This window comes from Pyxicephalus adspersus, chromosome 5 (genome assembly GCF_032062135.1).
Source record: "Pyxicephalus adspersus chromosome 5, UCB_Pads_2.0, whole genome shotgun sequence".
Lineage (NCBI taxonomy): Eukaryota > Metazoa > Chordata > Amphibia > Anura > Pyxicephalidae > Pyxicephalus > Pyxicephalus adspersus.
In genome coordinates this window covers 11,628,258-11,639,459 of record NC_092862.1, presented here as the reverse complement: position 1 = coordinate 11,639,459, position 11,202 = coordinate 11,628,258, and the positions used below count along the sequence as shown (strand labels likewise).

At 39.7% G+C, this 11,202-nt stretch overlaps 1 protein-coding gene across 1 annotated transcript in view; it reads left to right on the top strand.

Moving 5' to 3' along the window:
* Positions 1–11,202, top strand: part of NSMCE2 (NSE2 (MMS21) homolog, SMC5-SMC6 complex SUMO ligase) — a gene marked incomplete at its 5' end in the record, with an annotated part of 121,376 nt that overhangs the window by 93,762 nt on the left and 16,412 nt on the right.

Here is an 11,202-nt window from a genome sequence, read left to right as displayed (position 1 = left end):
AATCGTGGGCCTTGGCCTTTAATGCATGTTACAGTTCAGGAAGTTTCCAACCACCCATCCAGGATACACATACAGAAAATGCATAGAAAATTCATAAAAAATGCATGAAAAGTGGATAAAAAAAATCACTTCAGTGCATTAAAAAAGCATATTAAAAATGTATGTGTTTTTAAATGCGGAAGTAGAAAATTGCTTGTAGGGTTTAAATTGTACTTATACCATAAACTAATTTCATAACCTTGGGAAGTTAAATAGGATGGTATTGAGTGTACACTGTTGGTGCAGTATAGAACAGAACCTTTGCGAGGTTTAATGGCATTTTCTACTTTCCAAGATCCCTTCTCTGGTTCCATCCTGCAGCCACATTTCCACTTTGCCCAAAGCTGTGAGCTGGCCCCTTTCTACCACGTCTTCCCCTTTCATTAACAATTCTTATATAGGTCACATGACAATAGGCATCGGTAGTCGAATTGCTAGCCCTCCATATGTGTAGCATCTCCTGTTATTTGAGAACTGCCTCCGTCTCCCTATTTATTGTCATGCCAAGTACAGAATATATATGCCATTCTCATCCAGTGTCAGCATATAGTGCCCATTGCTCAGGGAAACCCTGGGAACCCTTGGGTGAGACATTAATATTAAACAGGATTTATATAGCGCCAACATATTACACAAGGCTGTACATTAAATAGGGGTTGCAAATGACAAACAAATACAGACAGTGGCACTGGAGGTGAGGACCCTGACCCGAAGAGCTTACAATCTAGTAGATGGTCTAACCTTTCATTTACTACAGTGTGGTCTGACAACTGGATGGCGGAGACTGATAGCATCTCAGCCTCGTCAGAATTTCTTGACTGGTACTCATGGACCATGATAGTGTTATATTGAATAAATGGTACAGATTGTAAGATGTTTAAGTTTAAGAATAAGTATATTCTTGTTCTTGTATATTGTAACCTGTCAAGAACCCATATTTAAAAAATTACTAAAAGGCCCACTGTTATCCACCAATGGCCCTAAAGATGGAGCAGTAGGGCCAAAGGAAATCCAAAATATATCAGCTTGACATGCCTGGTCTGGAGCTCATGAATTTGCAATGTTTTTGCTGCCCTTAAACAAAGCAGAAGCATGCTAAAGGAATGTGGTTAGTATTTGCGTGCAGTCTAAGAGCTACATTGTTTTCTGTGGTATGTAAGGGTAGATGTGGGAGCTATAGTTGTATTATGTCGGGTGATAAGAATGGCTCATTAGATCCTTCCTTCCCTTCCCTTCCTTCCCCTTCCCTTCCTTCCCCGCTCTCTACATGTAAGACGACTGTTTTGCTCATTTCATGGCAGCCTTGTTGGCTCTTGCTGTGTTGGTATTTCTTGTTCTGCCCTCATATTGTGCAGGTAACTCTGAATTTAGATTGTTAGCAGAAAACCACTGTTTAAGGGCAGCAAAAACTGTATCTTCATTAAATATGTTTTGTATTATAGTTTTATTTGTTTTTTAAACTTAGAAGCATTCAAAGTATTCAAAAGTCCTGAGCAAAGAGGACAAAGGTTAATCTGAGCTGTCTTGACAGGGGGCATGTCGGACCACTAGAGGTACAACAGTCATTATGTCCGGTAAAGGGTGATTGGGGATAGGGCTGGAGCTCTAAAAAAACAAAACACATTCAATGTCCCAATTTTTATTCCCCTACCTAAGAGTAAGTACTTTAGGGAGGAAGATGGAGGCCCAGAAAGTATAACAAACATGGAATGTTAATATTACAGCATAATCCCACTTTAAGCCACCCTTTGCACAACCTAAGGCTACATACAGAGGTCAGATGATTCTCATCCGATTATTGTGTACAGCGTTCGACGTCTGTCGTTCATGGATCAGTCCTGATGGATCCACGAACGATCATAATGAAAGTGAAGGAGAAAGAGTACAGCTGGGTGCCGCTCTGTCATTCTCCTCTCCATTGAGCAGATGTTCTTTCATGCACCATTCTGGATCTCTCCTGCAGCCACATTTCCATTTTGCTCAAAGTCTTTTGTCCTTGGAAAGGATCATGAAAGATCCTGTCCAACGACCATTATTGTATGTGTGTACCCAGACTGTGTATTGCGATTCAAATTTACTGCACTTTTTTATTTTTCTCTGTGAATCTTTTAGCAATACTTTGTATTTCTGGGTGTATCCACCCAGCACCATTCCCTTTGTATACCCCTCATAACAAAAAAGGAAATTCTCCAGTCACTGGACTTTACTGATCTGCTCAATGAATGATCTGTTAGATCACTGAGCCGCATGTTGTCAGGAAACATTACTATAATGGTATATGTCTATTGCGTCCTGTCGGATTCCATCCTAAGTAATTTAATTTCATAAAGAACAATGAGTGCTAGACATGACCTCTCTCTACTGATCATGTGTTGTCTAAAAATAGATATATTTGTGTTTGTTTTTATTCTGTTTAATGTCGCATTAAAGCAAAAAAGAGAACACAAAGAACCATTTATAGATATAACAGTCACGTAATGTAGCCCTGTGAGAATTTGTATTAAGCTGCCATACTCTGTTAAAAAAATATGTTTAATGTTAGATCCAGTACCTCCGGCATAGGGTGTGAAATGAGGTAATGAAACAAAAATCAAATTCTTTACTGTATGAATGATAATAGAGGATGTACACTGGTGTTTCTCACCCTCTTTAACATAGGGGAACCCTGACTTAAAGATCTTAAGGAACCTCTCCTATAAATATTATATGGACAGTTAAACAGTATATTAGTGTTGTGGTCAGTGGTAAGTTTGAAAACCTTGACAAATAGTGATGGCAAAGTAAGGACCTGCCAAAAAAGAAAAAACAAACGGAAACTAGATCATAAGCACCAGTGGCTCATCGATGGGCATAGGGTGTAAGGGAAGAGCTAAAAACAATAACTGGCCATGCAAAACTGACCATTGGTTTCATATGTGTAGACAAGACAGGTGCCCTGTATGACCTTTTACAGTATTCAACCCAGAATGGAGAGAAATTTTAGGCAGAAGGCAGCCCCTGTATTGTGACCCAACTCAGAAACAGTGGTTCCTGAAAAGTGCCGGGTGGGGTGCCCAATTAAAAGGGGGCTAGGGAGAACACTTTTCCTGTCCACAGCCAAAAGTGTCTATAGTGGTGCACATTATAGTCAGAGCTGGACCATGGGGCAGAGGATGAAAGTGGCCTGATCTGGTAAATCCCATTTTTTTTTTTAGATCATATGAATGGTTAGGTGTATGTGGAATGGTTGACCTGAGTAACAGATAGCAGCAGAATGTAAAAATAGAAAAGGGCTAGCTGGTGGAAATAGATAGGGGGAATTTATTTTTAAAGAACCTGCTACTAACATCTTGGTGACCAATACCACAGGATACTTTTAGAGGTTTTGTGGAATCAATGCCTCCATGATTCATAGCTGATTTGGTGTCATCAGGGAGTTCGGTAGGGGTCAGATAGTTTTAAAATTTGGCTGATTAGGTATATCTGTATATGTTTTATGTATAAATGTCTACATTTTTATGGGCAGCATGGTGGCTCAGTAGTTAGCTCTCTGGACCTTTGCAGTGCTGGTCCCGGGTTTAAATCTCGACCAGGACACTATCTGCAGGGAGTTTGCAGGTTCTGCCCGTGTTTGTGTGGGTTTCCCCCGGGTACTCCTGTTTCCTCCCACATTCCTAAACATGCAGTTAGGTTAATTGGCTTCCCCCCTAAATTTTACCTTAGGCTGTATTAAAGACATATGACTATGGTAGGGACATTAGATTGTGAGCCCCTTTGAGGGACAGCTAGTGACATGATTATAAACTTTGTATAGCGTAATATGTCGGCTCTATATTATACTGTGTAATTATAACCTTGGGATAATAGTTTCCTGTCACCCAATTGACACTTCATCCTGGTCACTTTCTCCTCTTGATTATACACTTTCCTGTACAGCTTCTTCTGCAGCACAGGAAGTATTCTGTAAGTGTATCTCTCAGCTCCCTTCTTCCCCATTCTGATAAATCTATGGCACTTTATAAATGATTTATCATGAATCATATGGTGAAACTACGAGACTATAGTCATTTGTTAATAGGAAGTCAGTACTGTGAAACTGAACTGAAACAATTTGAAGAGGTGAAACGTTCAACTTAATTTTGTGTAGCATGGGGATCACAGGATTCCAGTAACCACAGCAATATTTGCTGTTCATGCTGTGCAGGGATCCCAGGTTTTATTCCCACAAAGGACCTAATCTGCTCATTGCATGCAGCATAGACATTCGCAATTGTTTGGAACAAACTTCCCAACGTATAACTCTTTAGGGCAATTGAATTTATACTATAATATACTACTTGCAATGACTAGGAATTATACCTTCCATGGTTTGGATTTAGGATTAGGATTGGTCAAGGCAGCTTTGTGAGTGGAAGTAAAATAAATAACGCCTTGTATATTAGGCTTATTAAAATACAGAAATGGATACATTTGTTGGTACCCCTCCACTAACACAAACAAACCCACAGTTTTCCCAGGTAATTAAGGTTCACCCATGTTAGGCTTCTCCAGTCTTAAAGAGATTTAATAACTCAGGTCTAAATTGTTGCTGAACCACTTTTAGAGGAACTTAGTACATACAATTGACTCCTTTGGACCCTTATGAGGCTTCTGTATCTGTCAAAAAGGTAGTTTTTCCACTATTTCTAAGCATGCTGCTCCAGGTGTGTCCGTTTTGAATGGTTTCTTCTCCACACTGCGGGTTGTAGTTCTTTTCATAGATGTTTGATAGGAGCCATGCTTGGGTGCCCTTACTTGTGTTCTTTGGATCATCATCCTGTTGGAGGATGCAGGACCTGTGGGACAAAGCATTCTAGCAATGGGCTACACATTTCTTCAATAATGTCTTGAGATTTAATTGTCCCCTGTCCAGATTTGAGGCTCTCTATGCTAAACACAGCAAAGCAGCCCCAAAACCGTGGATTTGTGAACATAGAGCTGTTGTGACTTTCCAGAAATCTCAAGATTAGTCTAATCTTTCCAAAGGACATTCTCGTAAAAGCATTGTATCGTCTTTATATGCATTTTTACCAGGTTCCGTTTTTGTGTTTTACTTTCAACAGTGGAGATTTCTTGGGGTTTCTCCACTCAGCCCCCTATCTCAAAAAGCAACAGATGGTGCGAATTAACACTAATGGACCTTGAAATTCAGAAAGTTTTTCTTTGCTAGTTGCCCTTGGCTTTTTATTCTACTGTTTTCACTATCTATCCATTCTGAAGTTTCTTTTCTTGCAGGAGGTTGGCTTTGACCGATAGACATTAAACTTCTAAAAGTCTATTGTCACAGGAACAAAAGCTGCTTGGAGATGGTCCTATGGCCTTTGCTTTATTATGCTTGTCTGTAATTTTTTTGTCTGATCTCCTCACACACCTCTTTTTTTTTTTATTCTGCTCTCTTTGGTCCATGTTCAGTGCTGGGCACATGATGATACCAAACAGCGGAGTGACTTATTTACATTTAAAAAGGTTTAGTTCCTGCATTATTGAAGACATGTGAAGATAATTAAAGACAGCAGTCAAGTTTTTTGAGGGGCAAACAAATGTGTTAAATGTATCAAAAAATATGTAGGTATACATAGAACAATTGCTTTTCATTACGTAAAGCATTTTTCCATTGAGCTCCAAGAGGACCAACAAGTTCATTCATGACTCCACAACAAGCTTTCTTATACTAATGGTATATACATGTCTCACATCCGCAACAAATCCCGAAATTAGAAGTTAATTCCTCATTTTATGACAGCAAACAAGGCCAGTGTAGGTATACATAGAACAATTGCTTTTCATTACGTAAAGCATTTTTCCATTGAGCTCCAAGAGGACCAACAAGTTCATTCATGACTCCACAACAAGCTTTCTTATACTAATGGTATATACATGTCTCACATCCGCAACAAATCCCGAAATTAGAAGTTAATTCCTCATTTTATGACAGCAAACAAGGCCAGCCAAATGATTTCTGTATACCTAGAATCACTTATTTATAGCATACACATGGCATAATATTATACAGCTATTTATTCTAGATCTCATACATCTGTTTTAAGCTTAATGACCATTATCAGTGCAGCAGATAGAAACAGTAACTTTTGTAAGTAGCACTTGGGGAGCAACAAGAAAGTTTACCTGGACAACTTATTGCCAAAAGGGATCAAAGGGTTCAGTCTTTTACTGAACCAATATGGAACATAGTAGATCCTTTTCTTAAAACAAAAAAATGTCCTACGTACATTACAAATCCTTAAAAAGGAAAAAGCAGTTTTGAAGCTAGGCTTTTCCCCAGGCTTTCAGCTTGTTAATATCAGAGCCTCAATAAGCATAAGATGCATTTCTATGTGATAGATGAGGACGAGGAGGTTTTTTCCAAGATGGTAGTGGGATCAGTTTTATAGTTGATAATATAGGCCCTGATTTATTAAAGCTCTCCAAGGCTGGAGAGGATACACTTTCATCAGTGAAGCTGGGTGATTCAGCAAACCTGTAATGGATTTCCTAAAAGTCATTTGCTATTTCTTAGCAAATGTTTTCAATCCTGGACCAGATCCATTCCAAGTTTGCTGGATCACCCAGGTTCACTGATGAAAGTGTATCCTCTCCAACTTTGGAGAGCTTTAATAAATGAGGGCCTGTGTACAGTTTGGACCTCTGTTCCAAGTGGGTTCACAATAGAATAAAGCTGGCATCTCAATCCAATAACTATGGATTATTTCCTCAAACATGCAAGTTTTCATTGGAGCAGGCCTAGAAGGAGGAGCATTGTGGTTGTCCGTGTATATTGGTTAGACATATTAGTTATCAGCAGGCAGAGTCCATCCTGACTGACCAACTTGCCCATAATGTCTTGACTGGTGTTCTGCATAGGCCTCCAAAGATGTAAATATTTAGTAATGTTTGAAGGTGTCTTAAAACACCCAACCAATAATTTGAAAAATATATAGACTTTCTTACTTTAGAAAATTGCTACCAAACGTTTTCTTGAACCATAGGTGAAAGATGTTGGGTGACATGGCTGGCTCAGAGGTAGGACTCTGGCCTTTAGAGCGCTAGGTCCCAGATTCGAGGACACTGTCTGCATGGTCTCCCTGTGTGTGCATTGGTTTCCTCCGAGTACTTTGATTTCCTCCCTCATCCCAAAAACATGCAGTTAAGTTGATTGGCTTTCCCCCAAAATTTGACTGTGTTAAAGACATATGACTATAGTAGAGACTTTAAATTGTGAGCCCCTTTGAGGGAGGGCTAGTGTACTTTAGAAAGCACTGTGTAATATGTTGGCGCTTTATAAATACAAGATAATAACAATAAAGGAGTTCAATGCTTCTGTAGTTATAAAGAGGGCTGAGGTTTCACCACTAGTGTTCTGTGTCATATATGGGTGCTGTCACAGTCTGCTTGGTTCATAACCAACTAGTCACTACGGACTGACTGTCTCCAGGATGCTTCTGATTCATCAGACCCATCAAATTAATATGAACTGTCAGACCACCCATACCTAATATATCATTTAGGAATCGAAGTGGACAACCATTATGAAGAATTCACCTCCTTTATTTTAATTATTTAACAGAAAACGAAATTAAATTTGGGCAGCCAATGCAAAAGGAAAACAAGCATCGGTTCTGAGTGAACAGTCTATTATTTGTGTAGGAATAAAAAACAAATCAGGCAGAAGTTATCTGCTGATTCATATATATGTTCAGACGTATATAGGCTTGTTGAAATGTATACACCCTCACTCCACACCAGACGTCTTTATTCATGCAGCATTTCAAATTAAATGTCATCCGATCTTCCAGTGTATTCTATTAGTTTATAAATGAAGCCTAAGGGAAAAAAGTGTATAGTAGGGGTTCCTTAACCACCTGAGCGTTACACTGAGGTCTAGATTTCTGTACCAAACGTGATCCACTGTTTTTCATGAACAAGATACCGGCCGGCATCTTACCGGTCCCGCTGGCACCCGACGCTGGAGAGGGAGATCGACGGACGACGCTGGAATCCTTACCTCCATGGTCACACATCCAGCTGGACCATGGAGGTAAGGCTGTGACAAAATTACGGGGTTAACCATCCTAGCCATTTTTTTTTGCCCGACCTTCGTACGGGCATACCGGCTAGGTGGTTAAGCAATGAGCGATTTAAAGATGCTGCATCACTAGTCACTGAGTTCCCTATTTTTTTAAAGATTTATCCTTTATGGTAGTGTTTCTCAACCAAACTACTGTGGAACCCTAGAGTTCCTCCAGAGGTTACTGGGGGTATTGAAAAATTTGTGCCTCTCGGGTCAGTTTAACTGACACCAATGATCTTTTTGGCTATCTGTAAGGGTGACATTATTCCCAATGGCCAGCAATGTAAAAGGAAACCTTTCCACAGACCACCACTCTAATGTACTGTGAGTTATGGATATAGTATACAGTGGTACCTCGGTCCGCTTTGGAATAAGTCCAACTTGGTATAAGTCCTGTTTGGACACAAAAAATCTTGCTTGGTATACAACCTTTGTGCTAGAACTTGTATGGGTCAAAATGAGTCATAACACCAAGCACTACCCTTATTTACCTCTCTCTCTTTGTATATATGTATTTTAGTATTATGCAGTGTTTAAATTTCTATACAACCCCATCGCAATGTATAATATGCCAATAACAATAGGATTTTTTCTTCATGGGAACGGATTAATTAGTTTGCTTTTATTTCTTATGGGAAAAATTTCTTTGGTAGAGGACCTGTTAGGTATAAGTCCAAGGATCTTGAGTGGATTAAGGACTTATACCAAGGTACCACTGTATATAGAAGGGGTTCTGCAAAGACCTAAAGTTCCTCCGTGTTAAAAAAGTTAATAAGCACTGGGTTATAGTAAAAGAAAAAAAAATCAAATAGTCATAGCTTGAAACACCTCTCTTTTCTGCAGTGACTAAATTCTTCCTGTAGCTAATGATCAGTATCTTAGATCACTATGGGTGCAGTTTACCCCACTCTTCCTTGAAGAACTGTTCTAGTCCAGTACCATTTTTTCTATGATTTCAGGGAGTGAAGTTGTTGGTGGAGCAAACCCCTTCAGAGTTGTCCCCAGATTTTTTTTAAGTTGGGAGGGAAGAAGCTATAGGCGGGTGGAGGCCTTTGTATTGTGACCCAAAAACAGCCGTGTGGTACGCACAGCTAAGAGGGGCTGGGGAGAACACTGCCCTCGGTTCACAAATATGAAACGTCCTTCCCTATTAGAAGCACGTTCTTGGCTAAAAGGTTCTATCTGAAAATCACTGTTTCTGCCAGGCCTGCCAATCTACCATCTCTAGCAAAAGTGTGGTATATGCTTCAAGCTGTGACTTACGGTGTCATTACCAAGGAAAGTTTTTGTTTCTGTTTCTGCCTGGCCTACAAATATACCATATCTAGCAAAAGTGGGGTATATGCCTCAAGCTGTAATTACAGTGTCATTACCAAGGGAATATTTTTGTACGGTGTAGTCATTCAATTGTTCCAAGCATGTGCATTAGACGCAAAGTCACAATCTGTATGTTTTTCAGTGAATGCATTTTTTTCATGCACTTTAGGCAGATAAATGCCAGGCATTATGTTTTTGTTGTGACCTTATGAGAAATTCTACAAACATCCTTACCCATCATCCTTTCTGATTCTTTCAGCTTTGCTAACCCCGGAGCATGCTGAAAAGATCTATTTTAGCCAGGTAGTTGATAAATAAGCAGATAGACCAAACAATGCAATGGAGTGACGAGCGTCAAATATTTGTCATTACAGAGCTCTTCTCCTGGGTGTGGATGGCAAGTGGGAGGAAGTATAATGTACTATACATACATGTGAAGCAGTGTGAAAAAAAAAAAAAACTACTCACGGCTGTTATAAAGAACATATGAAAGCGGCGCTTACTCATCTGGAGCAGCTGGATGACTCATAGACCTCACAATACAGCACAGAATTAGCTCGCGGTGAATGAGGTGCACACATACATTTTATTTATAGCTTCTTACGTGCATCCATTGATCACAAGCAGATAATGTGAATTACTTGAAGAGGTGGAACATATCACTGAGCTATTATCAAGCGCTGGACCAAGTCAATATGCCTGGCAAATATGTGACAGGGTGGACAGCGTATGCAACAGCCTTAGATTATTCTGCAGACAGCACGATGGTCAGAAGTGAGCACTTTGCAGCACTAGGTCCCAGGTTTGAATCTCAGCCAGGACACTATCCGCATGGAGTTTGCAGGTTATCCCCATGTTTGCGTGGGTTTCCTCCCGGTACTCCAGTTTCCTCCCACATTCCAAAACATGAAAAAAAATTGACTGTAATAAACACATATGACTATGTTAGGGACATTAGATTGAGAGCCCCTTTGAGGGACAGCTAGTGACATGACTATAGATTTTGTACAGCGTTATGTAAAATGTTTGCAGTATATAAATTCTGTGTAATATTAACAGTAGAATAATCATAACATAAACATGCATGTTTTTTTTTTCCCAAGCGTGAACATTTATTCTTTGGGCAGTAGTCCAGCCTCACGTGGGAGGAACAGTGGAGAAGTGTCCATTATCTAAAATTAATTTTCTTGGACCAAAGGCTGGTTGACCAGAAAATGTGTATAAAAGTTGTAAAGTAGCTAAAGATATGCAATAGGTTTTTGATCCTCCAGTAATCAGCCTGATAGGATGTCAAGCATGTCATATACAAAACTGATAATCCTAAAACCATTAATAGGAAAAGTGAATAACATTATCTCATTACATTGGTACCTGTCAAAATGCTGGATATAGTTGACAACAATTTTGACAAAAGCCAAATTGTGATAGGTTGATGCAGTGTTCTCCTCGGCCCCTTTTAGTCGGGTGCATCACCCGGCACATTTCAGTAACCACTCGGATGTTTTTGGATTGTTACTGATGAGTTGAGTCACAATACAGGGGCTGCCACCCACCTACAATTTCTTCTTGCACAGCTTAAGTAATTTCTGGGTTGACGATTGGGTTGGAGAAGGTTTTGTGAGTGGGACTGGGGTAGTGTTTGTCATTGGCACATAAAGGCACACACTGCATTAATTGTTAAGTGCTAACCCTTGCTCTGCAATAAATTTTAGTGGAGAAGTTTCTCCTATAGGGACACAGCTTACAATTAAATCCTGAAA